Source organism: Dromiciops gliroides, chromosome 4, assembly GCF_019393635.1.
Source record: "Dromiciops gliroides isolate mDroGli1 chromosome 4, mDroGli1.pri, whole genome shotgun sequence".
In the NCBI taxonomy this organism is placed as follows: Eukaryota; Metazoa; Chordata; class Mammalia; order Microbiotheria; family Microbiotheriidae; genus Dromiciops; species Dromiciops gliroides.
The window spans coordinates 94924402-94947713 of NC_057864.1; positions in this window are offsets into that span (position 1 = coordinate 94924402).

The following is a 23312-nucleotide window of genomic DNA, read 5'->3' on the forward strand; positions in this document are numbered from 1 at the left end:
GAGTACCTCCCCATGCTCTGACATGACGAGCAGAGCCCCCTGTTCCATATTATCAGGCACTGGTAGGAGCAGGCTCACCAAACATGTATGCACCCAGGACTGAGCCTTCATTGGCCAGTATCTTATTACAGATGTCATATTGTAGGGATTTGGGGGTGGGTGAGGAATAGATTGAATTAAATGGTCTCTCAGGTCCTTTCCCACCCTCAAATTCTATGAAATCAATTTTAGAGCCTTTTAAGGATTTTATCCTAAAAAATCTATCCTTAGGCCTCCTAGGTCTCACTACACTACACAGTGTTTAGTTCTCAGCAAGAGAGATAAATGTTTGTTTTTTCCAGGAGCAGTGTTGAGGACTGGTAATTTGGAGAGGAGTATATGATTAGTCACAATATCCTTTATTTTCCTTCCTATTCACGTTTCTCATCTCTCTTCCTTTGCCAATAAAATACTTGCACACTGTTCTGAGGGATAATCCACATTTTAAAACTCTTTTAGGTGGGATAGGGGCTAGCCTTGGAAAAATGCTCAATGGTCGAGATGGGGTTTGCCTTCCTGGTTTGATAAAGTTGCCCTGTTGCCCTACCCTTCTGACCAAGTCACTTAACTACTCTTCCAACCCTCCTGAGACTTTCCCAAAAGTTGGGCTCCTCTGGGATGGGCTGGCTTCTGAACCAGAAAGCTCAGTTTGAGATGTGATTTGATTGGATGGAGGATTAGGGACACGTTGAGTCATTAATTATTATGTCCACTTTTTATCCTAATTATGTCATTGTGATTACTCTGTACAGTTACTCAATAGGAACTAAGTTTAATTCTATAATGCAAGGGATGAAAGTCACTGCCATGGGTCCTATTTCCTCCTATGATTTTTCACACAAACATGCAATACACCCCTGTAAATGAGCAGGTACACATTTTTAGGCAATGAGATCACAGAGAGTGGACTAATGTTGTGATTGGGAGGAAGATTTTTTTTTAACCAGTGCCTACTATTGTTAGTAATAGCTCACTTGAGCAGCAAAACTGTGTTTTGTCCAATTCAAGAAAACATAAAAAAAAGGTTGTGACTCAACTTGTTTTATGCACATAAGGCCATATCCATGGCAGAAAGTCAAGCTTTACCACATATGCATTATCCTTTTTATAGGTGTTGCAATGCTGCCAAGTACTTTACACTCTCTTTTTATTAGCTGGATATCTCAACAATCTTGAGGTATAGATTAGCAGGTAATATAGGTATCGTGCATGGATGATGCAGGAAGCAAAGTCTCTAGGGACTCTTTATCCTAAGAATACATGGATAGAAAAGGGTGCTTTTCACTGTTAACCCAAAGCACCAAGAAACAGAACCCAGGCAACATCGAATATCTTGTTGCTTTTTAAAAGATTTTTTTCTTCAAATTAAGTAATAAAGTCTAAAGTGAGTCTACATTTCAATTCATGCTTATTTTCTACCATATGGCATCTCTATCCTGATGTGCCTTTAAAATACATTGAAATTTTATTCAAATTTATTTAATATTATATTATGTTTTTGCCCTGCCCTAAAAGTACCTTCTTTCAACCCTGCTCCCCCTTCAGTACGGTATAGTGGGAAAAGGAATGAAACTGGAGTCAGAAATATCTGAATTTTAATCCTTGTCCTGATACCATGTGACTGTCATTCTTTTGCTGAAAGACATTTACTGACATTAGAGATCAAATTATAGTATTTGTAGAAGGAAGGAAGCAGGATAAAGTTGTTATTGTTCTCAGCGATGACTCCTTTGTCCCTCCTGCAGGACTCTAACTTCTGTTTGCTAGGAGTCCTATTCTTGCCCCTAACATATTTCCCTCTGACTTGTTTAGTTTTCATGAAACCTAACAATTAACTTTGTTATAGCTGGCTTGATCCTTTGCTATTGATCTAGGCTAACATCTAAGATTAGTTTCATTAGAGGGCATATGGCTTTAAGAAAGAAAATTATCTAATAATTTCTTTCTTTATTGAACTACCAACTACTTTTATTACAGCTTAAAGAAAAAAAAGGCTGAGGCTGAATGAGACTAGTTAAGACTCTTGCTTATGGTCTCAATATTTATCTTTATGTCCATGGATGAGCCCAGAGTAGAAACCAGCTCTTGACTTTTAAAAGAGGACAACCAAAATGGTAATATCCTTTTTCTTTTTTTTTACTTTTTAAAAAATTTCATGACTTTTAAAATTTTTTTCATTATAAAAGTATTTTTTTAATTTTCCAGTTACATGTGTAGTTTCAACATTTGTTTTTATAAGATTCCTAGTTTCAAATTTTTCTCCCTCCCCCCCCAAGAGAACAAGTAATCTGAGTAATATCCTTTTTCTATCCTTATTTGCAGTAAAAATTTAAATGTTTGTGTTGTTTTCAGGATACTAAGTATTTTCCTTTATCAGAGTTTACCCTTCTTGTATTTTCTATTTGGCTTCTTTCAAGTCCTAGCTAACATCCTACCTTCCCAATCCCTCTTAATGCTATTGATTATCTCTTTTGATTATCTCTAATTTATCTTGACTATATTTTGCTTTTATATCATTATCTGCATATTGTCTCCCCCATTAGATTGTGAACTCCTTGAGAGCAGGGACTTTCCCCCCCCTTTCTTTGTATCCCCAACATTTATCACAGTGCCATATATAGTAAGTGCTTAAAAAATAATTGTTGCCTTGACTTAATTGATAACAATTTAATTTTCTGTCTAGCTTCAGAAATGCCTTTTCGTGACCTCAACTAGTAATTTTAATGTCATTAATTTGAAATTGCATTAACTGGGGTTTTAAAAAGTTTTATAAAAATTAATGAAATCTATGCGTTTTAAATGAACAGTAAAAGCTTAGACAATTTTTTCCTCATGTAAAACAATCTCATCTAATGAGAATATATATATTTATATAGTTTTCTTGAAGATTTTGTGAGGGATAGAAGGCAGTAAAGAGTGGGATAGAAGATAAATTGCATGCTTATTCCAAATACATGTGCTAAGGGAAAGGATGCTTAAAAAAAAAAAAAAACCTACTCAAATTTCTGGACCATCACAGTTTTGGATTGGCACCATTTGCAAGGTTGTGCATCAATCCCTCCTTCAACCTCTTTCTTCTTGTAAGAGGTACCATTCATTCTCTGAAACCAAACTAAAATATGATTCCATTTGCAGCCTGCACTGACACTTTTTCTATAACTAGAGGTGTCTATGGCTTTGGATTTCAAAAACCCCACTCTCTCCCCTAAGTAATTTTCTCTAACGTATTTTGTTTAAAACAGGTTCACTGGCTGATTGTTAAGTCTGGTTCTAACATTTGGTGTGGTTTACCAGCATCTTCACCTATTGTTTCAAGTTAATCTTGTCTCTGTAAAGGTTATTGGCTTTGATAGAGTTCACCATTTAATAATCACATGTATTTCCACTATATCTATAGCATCCATAGACTTTTGTACCTCTTAGGACATTTTCACATTTTAACCCATTTTATGGTTATTTGTGTACATGATATCTCAAATTTGACTAGTAGGAAGTAAAACATCTAGTCAAGAGCAGAGAAACACATACAAAAAACAAACAGAAAGCCTCCTGAGAAAGGCAAAAATCTCTCTTCTCTTACATCTTATCTTGTTTTTTAGTCATTTTTCTTTTTTTTTTTTTTTTAGTGAGGCAATTGGGGTTAAGTGACTTGCCCAGGGTCACACAGCTAGTAAGTGTTAAGTTCTGAAGCCGGATTTGAACTCAGGTACTACTGACTCCAGGGCCAGTGCTCTATCCACTGCGCCACCTAGCTGCCCCTTTTCAGTCATTTTTAACTCTTTTTGATCCCATTAGGGATTTTCTTGGCAAAGGTACTGGAGTGGTTTTCCATTTTCTTCCCCAGCTGATTTTACAGATGAGGAAACTGAGGCAAACAGGGTTACACAGCTATTAAGTATATGAAGCTGGATTTGAACTCAGGAAGAGTGGTCTTCCTGACTCCAGGCTCAGAATTTTATCCACCGCACTACCCAACTGCCTTATACAACAAGGTAAGAGATAAAAGAACAGAGATTTTACTTCTTTAGTTCTCAAGAGGTCTTCTGTTTGTTTATCTAGAAGGTGACAAATGTGCTGATGCCCTGGGGTGGACTTGAAGAGGAAGCCTTGATATACTGTATCCCACCCAGGCCATGGAGACTTATGAGCACATAACCACCTCTGTCTCTATTTCTTTCCTTTCTCTGTATTTCTTTCTTACTCTTTTCTGATATTAGACAAATATTTCAAAGTAGACATGGCCATGCAGCAACATTATGAGTTTGCAAGATCAAGAGATCCCCTCCAAGTTCCACCAGTGACAGGAGTTGGTAACTGTAACGATTGGAATAACGCCACCTGCTGGATACTAACTGTAGAAGAGTTCTGCCCATGAAGCGAAGGTCTTTGAGGGCAAGACCAGGAGTCTTTTCTTCAGGAGTCAGGAAGTGACGCGGACTAGTGGGAGGGGGAAGGAAGAGACTGGCGCTGAGTCTCGCTCGCTCTTTCCTCTGGACTCTGGCGGAGAAGGGAGCTAGAAATGTGCTCTCCCTTTAATAGATAGGAATCTAGGCCTTTCTCTCTCTCTTTACCAAATTCTTATTCTCCTTAATAAATGCTTAAAAGTCTAACTCTTGCTAAAGCTTATAATTTATTGGCGACCACTCATTAGATATTTTAGACAGTTTAGCTAGAATTTTAACCCTTAACAGATGGCTGACCACGAAGAGGAAAGCTAACCCTCAGTCTTCTGATCTGCTGGTTGGGTAAGAAATTTCCCCTCCCTCTCCCTTTAACTGCTAAGTACTGGCGCACTGGCTGTGTTTTCCTTTAAATTTTTTCGAATGGACCTTTTAAACTCCCTAATTACCCTATTTTTGATTTTAGTCTGTTTAACCAGACAAATGGGAGATAAGATCATGTTAATGCTTTGTTTTTGTGGATTTTCTATTTTTCTTTTTATTTTTGTTAAAAGAGCCAGCAACTTACTCACACAAGGAAATATCTCTCCCCCTCCCAACCATGCTTTTTCAGAGAAACCTGAAGAGATTCCTGCAGCTTTTCCCAGTTCTAACACTAATTGTTGCTTTAATTTTGCATGCCTGGAGGCAATGACCCACCCTCTAGAAGCTTTTAATCCCCTAGCACCTGGAGGCCAAGTGGGGGAAGAGGAATCCAGGCCTGAGTTCAAAATCAAGTCTGATTCTAATTGCTCTGGTCCCTCCCCTCCTCTCCAAACCCCACCCTCTACTCCTCCCATGGCCAAGCCCATTGCTTCCCTGGCCCGGGAAGTCCAAAGATCTAATGCGCATGCTCAACTTTCTCTAACTGCATTTGCAGCTTCAGGCTCACCCCTTCCCCAGCCTGGCTGTGCTTCTGAGACAACTTTAGAAAACCCTTTAAATTCCAGATATGCTCGTTTTGTTCATAATTTTGCTAACCTGCTTTTGTCTTTAATTAGTAATCTTATAAAGCATTTGTATGGTGAAAAGGCTGACAGACAATATAGAGGGGTTAAAGAAGAAAAACTTAAGCCGAATAAGAATGACAATCATCAACATAGTTCAAGACTCCGATTCTTTTGCCATGGAAGGGTATATATTTTACAGAAATGTAGAAGTAAGCAGCAAGGTATTGATATGAGTATTGGGGATTTTAGATATCGGAATCAAAAGTGTTCTGAATTCACTCAGAGTAATAGTATCAGTTCAGAGGTTACATAGGATTTCTGTGCTATTATATATACATTTTGAAATTAATGATATGGGTTTATTTTCATAGAGATTTTCATGCTTTTGAGATTGTGTCTTATACTTAGTTTCTAAAACAAGGAGAATATTTGTAAAAGCTTTTTATAGTCATGTGATCAAGTTTATATTTTATAATACTCTTATTGATATTAAGTTCATATTCATTTAGATTTCCTTAGTTTGAATTTCACTGTATTTTATTGTTCCATGTGTATTTTCTTCTATTCATTTGTCTATCTAATTTTGAAACATTGCAAGATGGTTTTGATTTTATTATACAATGTTAATTCTAGGAGTATTGTGCTCCCATATTCTGAGTTGTTTGTTTTTGTTATTTTTTCTCAACTGATTATTTGATCAAACTCTTTAAAGCATTTCCCTGGCAAATTGTTTGCCATGGCAAGTGTAAATTGATTCTAGAAGTATTATTTTTGATAAGCATATTCCAAAAAAAAAAAAAAAAGAGGGGAACATTTGTAAAAGTTTTCTTTTTTCAAAAAAAAAAAGTTCTTTGAGATTCTGTTATGCTTTAACTTGTATTTAAATATATTCAGATTTTTCACAAAAGTAATTGTATACTAAGTTTTTAAAAAAGGGGTATTATTTGAAATTGTTGCATAATTATATATTGTGTTCTGAGTCAAGATGTATTCACATTTTTTGCAATCATTTATTATCCTCAATTTTTAAATACATATGAGACTTGAATTATGGGAACTTATCATTTAAGACATTAATTGCCTTTATTCTGAGTTATCAGATGCCAGTTGGCCAAGATGCCATCCAATCACAAGAGGAATACACGCAAGAGCAGACACTGAACTGTCACATGAGGGGAGACATGCACGAAGTTAAGGTATGGCCGAGGGAACGGCTTTTGACAAATGTTGAGGTTGGATTCTCTTGGTTTAATATTTTATTTTATTTTTCCCCACAATATTGTACAGATGGCTGGAAGTATTCATCCCACCCATCTCACTTCTACACCTGGCTTCCATGCTCCCTCCTATATGCCTGATGCCATGGACATCTCAGTCCCATGCATCTGATTAAGTCTGACTCAGTTTCTTCCAATATGTTCGGTGGCATGGACATATATTCCATCCACCTATTTTAAGCCTGGCATACTGTATGGGCAGTACATACTGCTCAAGTGTGGGAATGCTCATATCCCATCATTTCTCTGTTCTTTTATGGTAACCCCCATAATTATCTCAGGTGTCATGATAAATACAGTGTTGAATTTGGCCTTGACATCTGTTACCAATTATATTAGATTTTTTAATTTCTCATAATGGCATGAGGATAATTAGGCAGATGATGCAAAAAGTGATGAAACAAAGATAAAAAATTATTTTTAATAATTAATATCGCAGCAATTGTCTTCTCAATTACCCTCCATAAGGGGGGGACTATAGTAATATTATAATTTTAAAGAATGGTTCAATTTTTGTTTTATTATATGTTTCATGTGTAACAACTAAGATTCTGAATTCCCTTAGACATGTTTTTGAGAACTTTCATTGTTTGATTTGATTATTGACAAAGCTATTTTAAAGTTGTGTTAAGCTCAATTTTGTAGGAAATTTCCTGGCTGATTACCAGTATCCACACATCAACCCCTGAAAAGACTTCCATTCCACGACTACACCTAGAGGACATCTAAGAAAAGACTTTCAGAGACTTTAAATGAACAGTTTTGATTTGTTGTTTTTGTTTTTGTTTTTTTTTTCTCTTTCTGTTATAATATACACCATCTGTAATATGTACTCTCTGCAGAGGCCCTCCCTTTGCAAGACTAATGTCAAAGCGTCGGTTCATGAGGACAAAAAAAAAAATCGCCCCTCTGGACAAAACTTTCCTCTCTTCCTTTTCTATATTGTTGTTCACATATTATTAGTTAGCAATAGTTATTATATTCTTTTTACTGTTCCGTCAAGGAAACATTTTGTTTCTTGAGGAACAACAGGGGGGACTGTAACGATTGGAATAACGCCACCTGCTGGATACTAACTGTAGAAGAGTTCTGCCCATGAAGCGAAGGTCTTTGAGGGCAAGACCAGGAGTCTTTTCTTCAGGAGTCAGGAAGTGACGCGGACTAGTGGGAGGGGGAAGGAAGAGACTGGCGCTCAGTCTCGCGCTTTTTCCTCTGGACTCTGGCGGAGAAGGGAGCTAGAAATGTGCTCTCCCTTTAATAGATAGGAATCTAGGCCTTTCTCTCTCTCTTTACCAAATTCTTATTCTCCTTAATAAATGCTTAAAAGTCTAACTCTTGCTAAAGCTTATAATTTATTGGCGACCACTCATTAGATATTTTAGACAGTTTAGCTAGAATTTTAACCCTTAACATAACAGAGTCCCCAGAAGCCAGTAGAAATGGCTTCTGAAGTAGTAGGGACAATGATAGAGGAAGTCTATCCCCAAAGAGGGACACACAAAGGGAGTTACTGAAAGATAGTGATACCTTTAGTGAATAAACCTCTCTCTAGGGGAGAGAGAAGTGCTTGCTGCAGATTCAGCAGAGGCACAGACCCTTTGGGCCTAGCTGGTCAGTATAGTCTTTTGAGAAAGACACTTAAAAGGAATTTAGCTGTAGGCAGGTAGGTAGCCCAGGAGATAGAAACAGAGGTATCAATGAATCAAAGAGAATGCATGCCTTAGTGACCCTTTGGGCAGAGTTCCCAACAGTTTTCCAGAATGACTGGACAGATTCCTATTTCCGCCAACATTACATTAATTTGCCCCCTCCCAACCCCTCCAATATTTTTCATTTTCCTTTTTTTCAGATGTATCATCTTTGTCAATCAGGTGAGTGTTAGGTAGAACCTGAGAGCTACTTTAATTTGCATTTCTCTAATTATCATTGATGTAGAATATTTTTAATATGTCTGTTGATATCCTGGATGTCTTCCTTTGAGAAGTTCCTATTCATATCCTCTGACCAATTAGGAAGTGGCTCTTATTCTTACCAACTTAAATGAATTCCTTATATAATTTTGAAATTATATTTCTATTAGAAGAAACTTTTAGTCTAGGAACTTATTAGAAAAAGACTTTTATTAAAGAAACTTTCAGCAAAAATTTTATCACTAGTTAACAATTTCCCTTATACTTAAATTTACTTATTTATTTAATGCTTTAAAAAATCGAATTCTGAATTATCTCCCTTCCTTCCAGCCCTCCTCCACCCACTGTGAAGGCAATAAATGTGATATCAATTATACCTGTGAAATAATACAAAACATATTTCCATATTGGCAATGTTACCAAAAACAAAGCTTGCTTTCAATCAAGTGAATCAAATCAAGTGAAAAAAGTATGCTTCAATCTTCATTCAGATTCCATTAGATCTTTCTTTGGGGGTGGATATTGTTTTTCATCATAAGTCCTTCAGAATTATATTGGATCATTTTATTGCTCAGAATGGCTAAGTTGTTCACAGTTAGTCATCACACAATATTGCTATTACTATGTACAATGTTCTTCTAGCTCTGCTCATTTCACTTTGCATGAGCTCATATAGATCTTTCCAGGTTTTTCTGAAACCATCCTGTTCATCATTTCTTTCTTTTTTTTTTTTTAGTGAGGCAATTGGGGTTAAGTGATTTGCCCAGGGTCACACAGCTAGTAAGTGTTAAGTGTCTGTGGCCGGATTTGAACTCAGGTACTCCTGACTCCAAGGCCAGTGCTCTATCCACTGTGCCACCTAGCTGCCCCCCTGTTCATCATTTCTTATTGCACAATAGTATTCCATAACAGTCATATAATACAATTTGTTCAGTCATTTCTCAATTGATGGACACCCCCTCAATTTCCAATTCTTTGCCAACACAAAACCCTTCTATTTTAAAATGTATTAGTTTTGTGTTTACATTCCTACATGGGAAGATACTACTTGTAACTCATAAGATCTTTATCAGTATTAGGACATCTGAAAGGAATATACTTAGACAGAGGGCACAGGAGTGAATTGAATATGAAGGGATGATATATGTAAAGCATTTATTTTTTTGTTTATCCTTGTTTTTTATGGGGCAGGCAGGGTGGAGTGGCTTATGTCTAGGGCTGGATATGGGCTCGGGCCTCCTGGGTCCAGGGCTGGTGCTTGTCCACTGTGTCACCTAGCTGACCCATGATGACATCTTCAAAATAAAGTTAAGGGGTAAGAGGAATGCACTGGAAGAAAGGTAAAGGGAGAGGTGAACTGGGGAAAACTAGCTCACATAAAAGAAACAAGAAAAAGCTTATGGAGTGGAGGGGAAGATGGGGAAGGAGAAGGGGAATAAGTGTACCTTACTCTCATCAGAATTGGCTCAAAGAGGGAATAACATACACACTCAAGTGGGTATGGTAATATATTTTGTCCTGAGGGAAAGTGGGAGGGGAAGGAGATGGGGGGGGCGGGAATGAAGGAAGGAAGGGCAGATTGGGGGAGGGGGCAGTAAAAAGAAAAACACTTTCGAGGAGGGATAGGGTGAAGGAAGATAGAAAATAGAGTAAATATCAAGGGGTGGGAATAAGATGGGGGTAATACAGTTAGCAATAGTAACTGTGAAAGAAATGATGAGCAGGTTGATAACAGAAGGACGTGTGAAAAATGCAAACAATCAACAGAGAAAGAACTGATGGTATCTGAATACAGATTGAAGTATAATTTTATTTGTTAGCTCCTCTTTCTAAAGGTATTTTGTCTATTTTCTTTCACAACCTTACTAATGAGAAGATGTTTCGTATAACTGCACATATATGACTTATATTGAATTGCTAGATTTCATAGGAAGGGATGAGGAGGGAGGGAGGAAGAAAATTTCAAACACAATGTTTTAAAAAATCAATGGGAAAAGTAATGACAAGCAGGAGGAGTTCAGAGAAACCTGGAAGGACTTACATGAACTGATGGTGCTGATTAAGAGGAGCAGAACCAGGAGAACATTGTACACAGTAACAACAACATTGTGTGATAGACTTGGCTCTTTTTAGCAATGCAATGGTCCAAAATAATTTCAAAGAACTTCATAATAGAAAATGTTCTCAACATCCAGAAAAAAGAACTGTGGTTTATGAATGCAGATTGAACCATACTGTTGCTACTTTGGGGCTGTTATTTTTCCTTCTCTTTTGAGGTTTTTCCCTTGTGCTCTGACTCTTCTTTCACAATATGACTAATGCAGAAATATGTTTGATGTGATTGAACATATATAACCTATATTAGATTGCTTTCTGTCTTGGGAAGGAGGGAGGGAAGGGAGGGTCGGAGAAAAATTTGGAACTAAAAATCCTATAAAAACAAATGCCCTGTTGAAAACTATCCTTATATGTAACTGGAAAATAATAAAATGCTGAACTATCAAGAAAAAAAGGTATTATTTTTGATTGTGCAAAATTTTTCTAATTTAATATAGTCAAAACAGTCCATCTTATTCTCTGTGATCCTAAATGAAGCGGATGAAATGTACAAAAATATAAAATGCCCAGATTAATAGAACAAAAAAAACCCAGATAATTTAAATAACCCAATCTCAGCAAAAGAAATTGAACAAACCACAAAGGAACATCCAAAGGAAAAGAAAGCCCAAGTGATTTTACAAGTGGATTCCATCAGATATTCAAAGAACAATTCATTGAACCGTTACACAAGTTGTTTGAAAATATAGGAAGAGAATCCTATCAAATTTCTTCTACAATACAAATAAGTTCTTGATAACTAAACTAGGAAAAGATAAAACAGGAAACAAAATGATAGCTCAATATCCAAAGGAAAAATGACAAAATCACATTTTTAAAATATTGACCAAGACACTACAGCAACACATCAAAAAAAAGATTATAGCAGGATTGGATTTGTACCAGCAATGCAATTATTAGCATAACAGACCATAATAATGTCAGTTATTATTTTACTATCTTTCTTCTCATCACCAAAAATCTCTCAGAATGAATAAATGTGAATGAATAAAAAAGAACTTATTAAATGTAAAATATGTGCTAGACACTATGCTAAAATGGATTAGACATGAAGCATGGTCTAGGGGTCTGGAGCCACTGAGATATAATGGGCTAGTTAAGTTTGTACTTAGTCATCAGTGAAAACGGTTTACTGGGATGCAGCTCTAAATCTGAGTGAATTGACTTTCTCTGGGATTTGGAGTTAATATTCTGGTACTATAGTCCAGAATCTATAAGTCCAGGTAAAGAGAAGTAGGGCAACAGCAGTAGTATAGATAGCAAGATGCCTTGAGCAGATAGTTGGATAACTATGCAGCAAAGGTGTCTGTTTTCCCTGGCTTTATGTCTAAAATCCCTGCAATATGATTTCTACTTCAAATAATTCCTTGAAACTGCTCTCCCAAAGTTCCCGAGTGATCTCTTAATGACTAAATCTACTGGCCTTTTTCTTTAGTCTTGCTTGATGTTTTTATGGCATTTGAAATTCTTTTCTCCCTTGATTCCCAAGTTATTCTACTTTACTAGTTCTCTCATCTTCACTGTCTCTTTCAAAGGCTTCTTTTCTTCCTTTTGCCTCTTAAATCTTGCATTCTCTAGGAATCTCATCCTGACCCTCTCTCTCTATTTTCTCCCATGATGATCTCATTTATTTGCAAAGCTTCAGTGATCATGACTATGCAGAAGACTCCAAAATCCAAATCTCTAACCATGATTTCCTCCTCCTCTTTGGATGGGAACTTAATCTTAGTCCTTCCAAAGATGTCTCAAGCAGGGAACTTAAAGATATTAGAAACTAGCAATAAAAAGATCAAAGAATTACAGAATTTCAGTGTTTGAGACTACTTCCAAGGCCATCTAGTTCGATCTATGATTGACTGAAAAATACAACATCACCAGCAAAATGTGGTCATTTCATTACCTTGAAAAGGGGTGCAGGAAGAAGTTTGATTAATTTATTATATCAAGATTTTTTCCCTCTTCTTTACAATCTATCCTTACACAGCTGCCAAAATGATATCTCTTAAATACCTTTCTGGCCATTTAAATCTTCTACCCAAAAAATCTCCAGTGGCTTCTTATGCTGCTAGGAAAAGATACATACAAAGTACTTACTCTAGAATCTAAAGTGTTCTATAATCTGGTCCCCACCTACATTACCAGTCTTTTTCACAGTATTTCCCTTTAACTATTTTCCTTTGCATTCAAACTAGCCTTCTATCTGCTACCCCATACATGAAATTTCATCTCTTTCCTCTCAACTCCATATCTTTGACCAAGTGGTCCCCTTTCACTGGAATATAGTCCATGCTCACCCCATCTCTTGGGGTTCCTAGATTCATTCAAGACAGTTCATGTCACATCCTTTCCAAGGTCTTTTTCCAGATCCCTCTACTTATTAAAGCTCTCTCCTTCCTTAAAGTACTTTATATTTACTTTGGAAATACTTTTTCTTCTTGTTTTTCAGCTGTTTTTTCTCAGTTGTGGCTGACTCTTTGTGACCCTGTTTGAAGTTTTCTTGGCAAAGATACTTGAGTGGTTTGCCATTTCCTTCTCCAGCTCATTTTATAGATGAGGAAACTGAGGTAAACAGGGTTAAGTGACTTGTCCAGGGTCAAAGCCAATAAGTGTCTGAAGCCAGATTTGAACTCAGAAAAAGGGATTTTCCTGACTCCAGGACCCACACTCTATCTACTGTGCCATCTACCTGCCCCACTTTTTGTTAGGAGAGATAGTGTTGCATAGGGGATAGAGTGCTAGTATTAGAGTAAAGGAGACCCAACTTCAAATCCTTGACACATACTAAATGGGAAAATCACTTGACCTCTCGGTGTCCCAAGCAATGCCTGGTATATAGCAAGCACTACATAAATTTTTATTGACTGACTGACTAAAAGTTGCTGATCTGCATCAGTGGAGGGAATTTCCTCACTGGGAAAACCACAGGCCTACACATACAAAAAAAGGGATGAAAAGAAAAGATAACACTTTGCATATCCTTATCTCTAAACATGAAGCATTCACCCAGTAGAATTTATGTTCTTCAAGGGCAGGACTATTGGATTTTTATCTTTGTATCTCTGGAGGCTAGCACATAGTAGGGACTTTTGTCTGCTTAATTGCTGAATTCTAAAGAATCTTTGAAAATATCTTTTTATTAGCTCTAATTAGCTGTATTCCTTCCTTGATCAGGAGCTTTTCATTCCTATTTCTTAAGCCTTGATGCTAAAATCTGTATCCTGCTTTAAAGCACCATCTTCTCCACCAGTTCTTTGTTTCCCAGTTCCATCCTTCTCTGAATCCCCTGGGCTTTCAGTGAGCTGCAGTAATGAAAATACCATCTGTCCTTCTAAGGTCTTCAAATTTTTGTTCAGAACTTCATAATCCTTAGCAATACTGTCCAGGTTCTTCCTGCTAGTATGGTTTTTTCCTGCATGAATTACCAGGAGTGAAAATAGATGCTAAGTTTGACAAAATTTCAGGAGGTTCTTAGTCTTATCTCAGATACATGCTTCCAAAAGTTATCAGACTTTTATACTGTTTAAGTCAAGTCAATGAAAATTGCCTTAAGACCCCTCAACAGGAAGTAAACAACCACCATTACTCATTTTTTCTTTTTCTAACTATTTTTAGATTACCTCTATTATGAGCTAGGGTCAACTCGGGCCAGTCCTCTGATGGTTTAGGTTCCATATGGGAACAAAATGAGACACTCATAAGTCATTCAACTGTTAACAAAGGAAATTTACTTAGCCAGAGAAAAGAAGATATTCAACAAGGATATGTATTGACAACTCCTTGAGGTGATTCAGCTAAGTTCTGAGCATTGTAAAGTCTTTTCCCAGTCCACAGGTTTTCATGACTGTCTTATACTCAAGAGATGAGGGAAGCACTTTAATAATCTTAGCCCTTAGTCCTCTGAGGAACCAAGTCTCAATACCTTTTAAGGAAAAAGTAACCTAACTTTCACAGTGGGGAGGGATTAACATATCACTCCTATTACAGCCACAAACATAATAGCATCTGTGGATCTATTTCTTCAGTCACTAAGTCAGTCAACATGCACTTATTAGGCACTTCTGATATGCTAGGCACTGTACCCACTGTGGTAGTGAGGGAGACAGCTGGTACAAAAATACAAAGAATGGAGATGGAGTGTCCTATTTGAGGAAGAGGACATAATCTGGTATAGCTGAATCACAAGTTCATGGAAGTAAAGTATGAGAAGACTGAAAAGAAGGAGCCAGGTTATGAAGAGCTTTAAATGCCAAACAAAAGAGTTTATTTTTTATTCTGGAGGTAATAATGAGCCATTAGAGCTCATTGAACAAGGGAGTGATATGACCCTACCTGCACTTAAAAAAAATCACCTTGGAACTAAACAGAAAATGGATTAGCAACTAGTATCTAAGGCTGAAACTAAATTCAGGTCTTCCTAACTCCAGGCCCACTGCTCTGTCTACTCTGCCCCTTATCTGCCACAAGGAAAACAAAACAAAACAAAAAGAATGCAGGACAGAGTATTGGAAGATACCCAAGATAAGTAGGCATAACATGAATGAAGACCCAGCAAAGAAACAATTGGACAGATAGGAGGAAAAACACACATAGGGGCTTTTTTTCTTTTTTCCTTAGAACCCAGGAAGCTACTTCTTCCTGAGATGTTCGAGCTTTCTCCCATAGGAAAAGCTTTATTCCTATTATATGGCTAACAAGGTATAGAGCTCTTTCTCTTTATCGCATCCTTCTACTCTTCATCCTGTTGATAACCTTTTTAATCCAATGTGTCAACACTAACTTTCACATACACCCTAGACTCCAGTCACAATCTTGTTGGAAGAGATAAAACTAAGATGCCTAAAGTATGCATCTTTTACTTACCACCTGCAAGACCTTATGCAAATCACTTAACTTCTCTGGCCCTCAGTTTACTAGCATTTAGTCTAATGGTTGGTCTTCGATAACTTCTGAGGTCTCTTCCAAGTCTAGTTCTTTGATTGTATGATTGAAAGAATCACATGCTAAATTGTAATCCTGGCTACAAGGGTCACTGGGACCCAAGATGGTCAGAATGGGAGAAGATGAGCTGGGCTCTGAAGAATGGGTAGACTTTAGGGAGCAGCTAGGTGGTGCAGTGGATAAAACACGGGCCCTGGATTCAGGAGGACCTGAGTTCAAATCCGCCCTCAGACACTTGACACTAGCTGTGTGACCCTGGGCAAGTCACTTAACCCTCATTGCCCCACAAAACAAACAAACAAACAAAAAAGAATGAGTGGGCTTTGGACAATTATAGGAGAAGGGGAAAAGACATTTCAGACATGGAAAAATTGCTTGAGAAAAGGCATGAAGGCAAAGATGATCATGGTATATACCGGAGACACTGATGAGACCTGCCGATTAAAGGAGAGGGGAATAGTGGAAAATTAAAATAGTGGTAGGAATGTTGGGACAAAATCTTGTAAGACTTTGAAAGGGATGTAGAATTGTTTAGAATTGATGCTGTAGGTAACAGAGAACTATGGTGGGTCCTGAGCAGGGGAATAATGAGATGAAAATAGTGTCTTAGAAAGAGATTAATAATCTTCTCCTGGAGGCAATAGTATAGTAAATAGAGTGCTGATTAGAATCAGGAAGACCTAGGTTATGCTGGCCGAATTGTTTAACTTTTATGTGCCTTGAGCATCTCCCTACCACTTACTTATTTTCTAAGCATAAAAGAGTTGCGAGTTGACAAAAATCACTGACCCTTCCCTAGGTGCTGTACTTAGCAATTAATAAATTAGCAAGCATTTATTAAGGATCTACTCTGTGACAGGAACAGTGTTAAATACTGGATTACAAGGACAAAAATTAAACTGTCTTCCCTCAAGGTGCTTACATTACATTAGCAAGACAACATGTGCCATTATAAACATATACAAAATATATACTTTGCACTGGATTCTCAATGTTTCTATAGAAACATCCGTCCAATAAAATTAGGTCATGTCACAATGACATCAGAATAACATTTTTAAATTTTACTGTGCTTCTTGTTTTTTCAGTTAGCTTAACATGGTATGTTGTGGAAATAAACTGGCAGACCAAAAAAAAGGATACATTTAGGCCCTTAGCACTAGCAACCATGGGAAAGGGTCATGGTCAAGTAAGCAACAGGTTGTGTAGTAACTCCTATTACCTTGAAAGAGTGGTAGGAGAAGGGACAGGTGTGATCAAGTCTTTTATTGTAAGGGGATTAATTTAGGTCACAAATGTTCCTGTGCCTGGAGCAGGTGTGCTGGGATATATTAATTGACTGATTAAATCAACTCATAGAAATGTGGACTGCTGGTTGGCTTCTTGCTGTTGTTAGAACACAAATAAGATGTTGAAAAGGGAAAATATTATTGCATTAGTTAAGGGCTTAATAGCTTCAGAGATCCTCCCTTTGCCTCCCCTGCGAACAGGTAACTGCTTGGTAGTGATGCAGTAGTACATTGTATGTTATAGCTATACCATATTCCTTTCTTCCTTCTTTCAGTTCAGTAATTCAATTCACCAAACGTTTATTAAGGCCCTGCTGAGGGCCTCTGCACACAGCATCCCAGTGGCAAGTGTTAGGTGAGAGAGAAAGTTTAGATGAGATAGAAGAACCATCATGGAGGTAACAGTTTAGCAGGGGGTATCACACATACACAAATAACTGTAATGAAAAATATAAATCATAAGTGCAGGAGAGATGTGCAAAATGATATGTGAAGTACCAGGGGAAATCTTCATAGAGGAGCTAACATTTGAATTAAGCTTTAAAGACAGACTTTAAACAGAGAGAATGAGGGAGAGACAGGCAGGTAAGGCATTCCAGAAAGAAGGAAGAGTGTGAGCAAAGACACTGTGGTCAGATTTATTAAATACCTATTATGTGTAAGTAGCTATATAAGTGCTATGGTGGAGTAAGGAGGTGGGGATTTTATAGAAGAATAAAGCATGGTCCCTACATTTGTGGAATTTAAAATTTCATAGGGAAAATCATATATGTAACAATTATAAAACAAGATATAATGTGAAAGTACAATGAGAAAAGTTGGAAAAATAACCTCAGGTTGGAGGGATCACAAAAGACATCATGAAGGAGATGGGATTTCAGTCAGACCTTGAAAGATGGGTAGTAATTGGATAGACACCACTGAATGGGAGGAAAGGAGAAGACACTCCAGGATCATGGTGCTCAATAAATTCTTGTCAACCAACTCATTCAATTAATTTAAACAATTATTAATTGCTTACTATGTACCAGGCCCTGTGTTGATTGGTGCTTATTTAAAGAATCTCATGTAAACATGAGAGCCATAAGGTAAGGCAAAATCAATGGTCTTCTTCAGAATCAGTGCCCTTCAGCATTCACCAAAAGGAGCTGAAATGTTTCTTCAAAGGATGCTTTTCACTCTTTGTCTAGTATCAGTTGGAGGCTGTCTAGATAACCTTCTCGTTTATTATAAGACCTTATTCTACAGCTGTTTAGATTGACTTATACAAATGGAATTTGAGATTAAGAAAAACAACCCCCAAAACAGGAACAATCATAACTGCTTAAGTATAGAATTCAACTTTAAAGGGGACTTCCCATAGAGAAACTGAAAGTTTACCAATTTGAAATTGCCTAGATACTGTGAGGGTGCAGGTAATAAAGTGTTTAATAAATGCTTTTTATTATGTTAATGATATCTAGAGGGATAAGAGTTCCCAGAGCTCATCTCATAATAATAAGACAATTTTAGTTTTCCCAAGAGATAAACCACCTCTATATCATTCAAAGGTCTGTGGCTCCCAGATTTCTCTCCTAGCTTACCCAAATTTGCCTAATCCAATCTTCTGTTTTCAATTCCTTTTTCTCTCTAATTTCAAAAAACATTTCCTAGTGTCTTAATGAGGAACAAATCACTAAGTACAAGCACAGTGTAAATGCCACCCCCCTTTTTAAAGAAAATAGTTCAACTTAGATTGAAAATATCTTCTCCATATTTGCACGAAGTAAAAAATCTTGAGGTTTCCACCATCATAGTTCACTTCACAATTGCCCTTTGGCTATCACATCTGGCTCTTCTGCCTGATGAATTATTTCATAGCAGATGCTGAAAACTCAGAGGTAGAGCTGTCATAAGCATTTTCTATGTTAACTAGTGGGGATTCCTCCTGTTGGCCCCATTGCTTGGCTGCCTTCTTTCAAACTGCTGGTAATAAAATTGAGTTTCCTGTCACATGGTCATCTGAACTTGAAACAGCCACTGCTTCATATTTCCTCACTAATAGTTACAAATCCCAATAAAACAATTTACTGATGTATTGGCAGGGCTTGTGCTGAAAGTTTCTGTTTGTTATTTTGGAAATTTTAACAAATATCTTAATGAAACTTTTGCAAAAAAAAAAAAACACCACTCAAAAAACCCTCCACAATGGTAAGGCATTTTTCCGAGCAGCAGAAGTGTCTTCATGGCTCTTTGGGCAAAATAAAATCAAAACCTTCTCCTGCTATTAAATGTGCCCAAAAAAAGGACATTGCCTTCAATATTTTCTTCCCTGAGTTACAAATCCAGGCCTATTATTCTCCCCTACAGCAAAACAGCAAGGATACAACAATCAGCATCTCTCACCATGGGCTTACTATAGCCAGTCAATCAATTAACACATCCCTAGAACACCTGTTACCTATAGTGCTTAGAATCTAAATTTAAAACCCCTGGCTAATATACTCTTCTATTAGACAGTTCCTGTGCAGTTAGTCTGGGGCAACATCTGTTCACAAATTGACAAGATAAGTACCACCTTTCTTCCTACCACCAGGCAGGCAAATTGCACACAAACAAATAATGTCAGACTCCTTATACTTCTCTGTAAAGATTTCTTATAATAACACTTTGAGGTCAGAGACACAAAGCCAGGTCCAATGTTTTTCAAAATTGTCATAGCTTCACCTTTTCTGGTGGCAAATAACTGGAAACAAAGGGAATTCCACATTCTATATCTACTGCGAAATGGTTGAATAAACTGTGATACGTAGAATCACAGAGTTAAAACTGAAAAAAGATTTTAGAGGTCATGTAGTCTAACCCCCTAATTTTGCAGAAAAGGAAACTGAAGGCCATAGTGGTTAAGTGACTTGCCTAAGGCCAGAGAGGTAAGTAGTAACTGAGCCAGGAATTGAAACCAGGCCTTCTGACTCAGCTGTACACAAAACTGGTATAGAGTAGAACAAAAATCCACCCCACAACAATGTAAGTGAAGAAGGCTTAAAAAGAAGCTGAACTCAGAATGAAAAACTAAGAATAATAAGGAAGAATAGAAAATAAAACATTGTCCTCTCCTGTTTGCAAAGAAAGCTCTGCTAGGGTAAAATGTCAAATCTGCTTTCAGATGGAGTCAATTGTTTGGTATTTTTGCTTAATTATTTCATTGTTACAAAGGCTTGTTCAATGTCTAGTTGGAAGGAGAGTATTCAAAGAACTGACTGTGATGTGAAAACAAAAGACATCAATAATTATTTATTTTTTAAAAATGCAACTACTGAAAAGCAATGTTTATATTGTTTGTTAATTCAGCAAGTAATTATTGAATGCCTCCTATATTTAAAACTGTGCTATCAAAACTACAACTCACAATTCCAAAGTACAAAGCTTATATTTTTAAAGGGGATCTGTCTAAATTATAACAACATCATATATTTAGAGATGGAAAGAGATTAGAGAAGTCATGTAGTCCAACCTCCTTGTTTTTCAGAAAAGGAAACTGAGGGGCAGCTAGGTGGTGCAGTGGACAAAATACCAGCCCTGGATTCAGGAGGACCTGAGTTCAAATCTGACCTCAGACACTTGACACTTACTAGCTGTGTGACCCTGGGCAAGTCACTTAACTCTCATTGCCCCGCAAAAAAGAAAAAAAGGAAAGAAAAGGAAAGGAAACTGAGTTCCAGATGCTGTTCAGTATTAAAACTCAAGTCATTTGATTCCAGAACCAGCATTCCTGGATAAATAAATGAAAAAGCATTTATTTAGTAAGTGCTAACTATAAGTCAGACACTGTGCTAAGTGACACAAGAACATGTGCACTATAGTCCCTGTTCTAAAAGACCTTGCATTCTTTTGTTATTTTTTATTTTATTTATTTTTAGTGAGGCAATTGGGGTTAAGTGACTTGCCCAGGATCACACAGCTAGTAAGTGTTAAGTGTCAGGGGCTGGATTTAAACTCAGGTATTCCTGACTCCAGGGCCAGTGTTCTATCCACTGCACCACCTAGCTGCCCCAAGACCTTGCATTCTAATAGAGGATATGATACATTAGTGGCCTCATCATTTTTTTTTTTTTTTTTGGTGAGGCAATTGGGGTTAAGTGACTTGCCCAGGGTCACACAGCTAGTTAAGTGTCAAGTGTCTGAGGCCGGATTTGAACTCAGGTCCTCCTGAATCCAAGGCCCATGCTCTATCTACTGCGCCACCTAGCTGCCCCGCCTCATCATTCTTAAACCCTCTGCAACCTTTTATACTGTGCCTCACACTTTCCTTCTTGATATTCTCTCCTTTCTAGTTTTTCATGACGCTACTCTTTCCGGTTCTCATTCTATTAGTCTGACCATTCCTTCTCAGTCTCCTTTGCTTGATCTTCATTCAGGTCATTTCTGTAGCTCTGCCCTGTGCTCTCTTCTCTTTTTCCTCTATACTGTCTTATTTAGTGGTTTCGTCAGCTCCCGTTGGTTTCATCATCATCTCTATATAGATGATTCTCAGATGTACATATCAAGTCCTAGAGTCTCTTCCAATCTACAGTCATGCATTACAAACTGACTCTTGGATTTCTCAAACTGGGTATCCCATAGGCATTTAAAGGCCTACATGTCCAAAACAGAGCTGATTATATTTCTCTTCAGCCATTCCATTCTTCCCATCTTTTGTGTTATTGTCAGGGTACCACTATCCTGCAAGTTACCCAACATGGCAACCTTTGTTCCATCCTTTACTCTCAATCCCACTCTACATATGCAGTTGGTTGCCAAGTCTTGTCCTTTCTACCTTTGCAATATCTCTTATATGTGTTCACTTCTTTCCACTCACACAGCTATTACCCTGCCACAGATCCTTATTATTTCTTTTCTTTCTTTCTTTCTTTCTTTCTTTCTTTCTTTCTTTCTTTCTTTCTTTCTTTCTTTCTTTCTTTCTTTCTTTCTTTCTTTCTTTCTTTCTTTCTTTCTTTCTTTTTTTTCGTGAGGCAATTGGGGTTAAGTGACTTGCCCAGGGTCAAACAGCTAGTAAGTATTAAGTGTCTGAGGCCGGATTTGAACTCAGGTACTCCTGACTCCAGGGCCAGTGCTCTATCCACTGCGCCATCTAGCTGCCCCTCCTTATTATTTCTTACCTAGATTGTTGCAATAGTCTATTTTACTATGCTTGCTGCAAGTCCCTCCCAATCCAATCCACCCTCCACTTAGCCACCAAAGTGATTGTCCTAAAGTACAAGTCCAACCATGTCACTCCCCTTCTTAATAAAGTACTGTAGCTCCCTATCATCTCCAGTGTCAAATAAAAAATCCTTTGATATTCAAAACCCTTTTTAACCCATTGTTCTCCACCACCACTTTTCTAGTGTTCTTATGCCTTACTCCCTTCCCCCATGTATACTTGGATTCAGTGACATTGGCTTCCTTTCTCCTTACTCTAGGCATTTTCAGTGGCTATTCCTCGTTCATAGAATGCTCTCTCTCCTCATTTCCAACTCCTGGTTTCCATTAGCTTTCTTGGACAATCAGCTGAAATCCCACCTTTCCTTTTGTAGTAACTTCCCTCTGTTGTTTTTCTCTTCCTTATATTCTCCCTACTATATTCCTATGTATATCTATATATAGATATCTAGATATAGCTTGTTTGTACATATTTATTAGCATATTTTTCTCTCCCATTATATTATGAGCTCCTGGAGGGCAGTGACTGTCTTTTGTCTTTTTATATAACCTCATGCTTAATACAGTACCAGGCACATAGCAGGAACTTAATAAATGTTTATTGACTGACCAACAATAGCCTTTCAAATTATCTCTCTCTTCTTAACTACCAAAGTGATTTTATTAAAGCTCAGGTCTGACCCTGCCACCCCCCTCCTCAGTAAACTCAGTAAACTCCAAGATCAAAAATAAATTCTGTTGGGTACTTAAAGCTCTTCACAACCTGGATCCTTCCTATCTTTTCAGTCTTTCACTTTGTTTCAGCTTTGGACAGCTTTGGATAGACTGAACTCCTACGCCCCTGAGAGGTTTTGGAGAGGGCCAAAGGTGGTATAACTAGTGATGATTACACTGTTTGTACCAAAGCTTCTTAAATTATGGGTAACTGAAGATGGCGGAGAGGAAGCAGCAAGCTGCCTGAGCTCTCCTTCTGTTCCCTCAAAACGAACATTAAATCAAGCCTCTGGACGATTCTGAAACTACAGAACCTGCAAAGAGACAGAGAAACACAGTCCTCCAACCAGAGATAATTTAGAAGACTTCAGGAAAAGGTCGGTCTGACTCTGGCAAAAGGGAGGCCCAGCGCAGGGCAGCAACCTAGCGCCGAGGGGGTCGGGGCAAGTCAGCACGA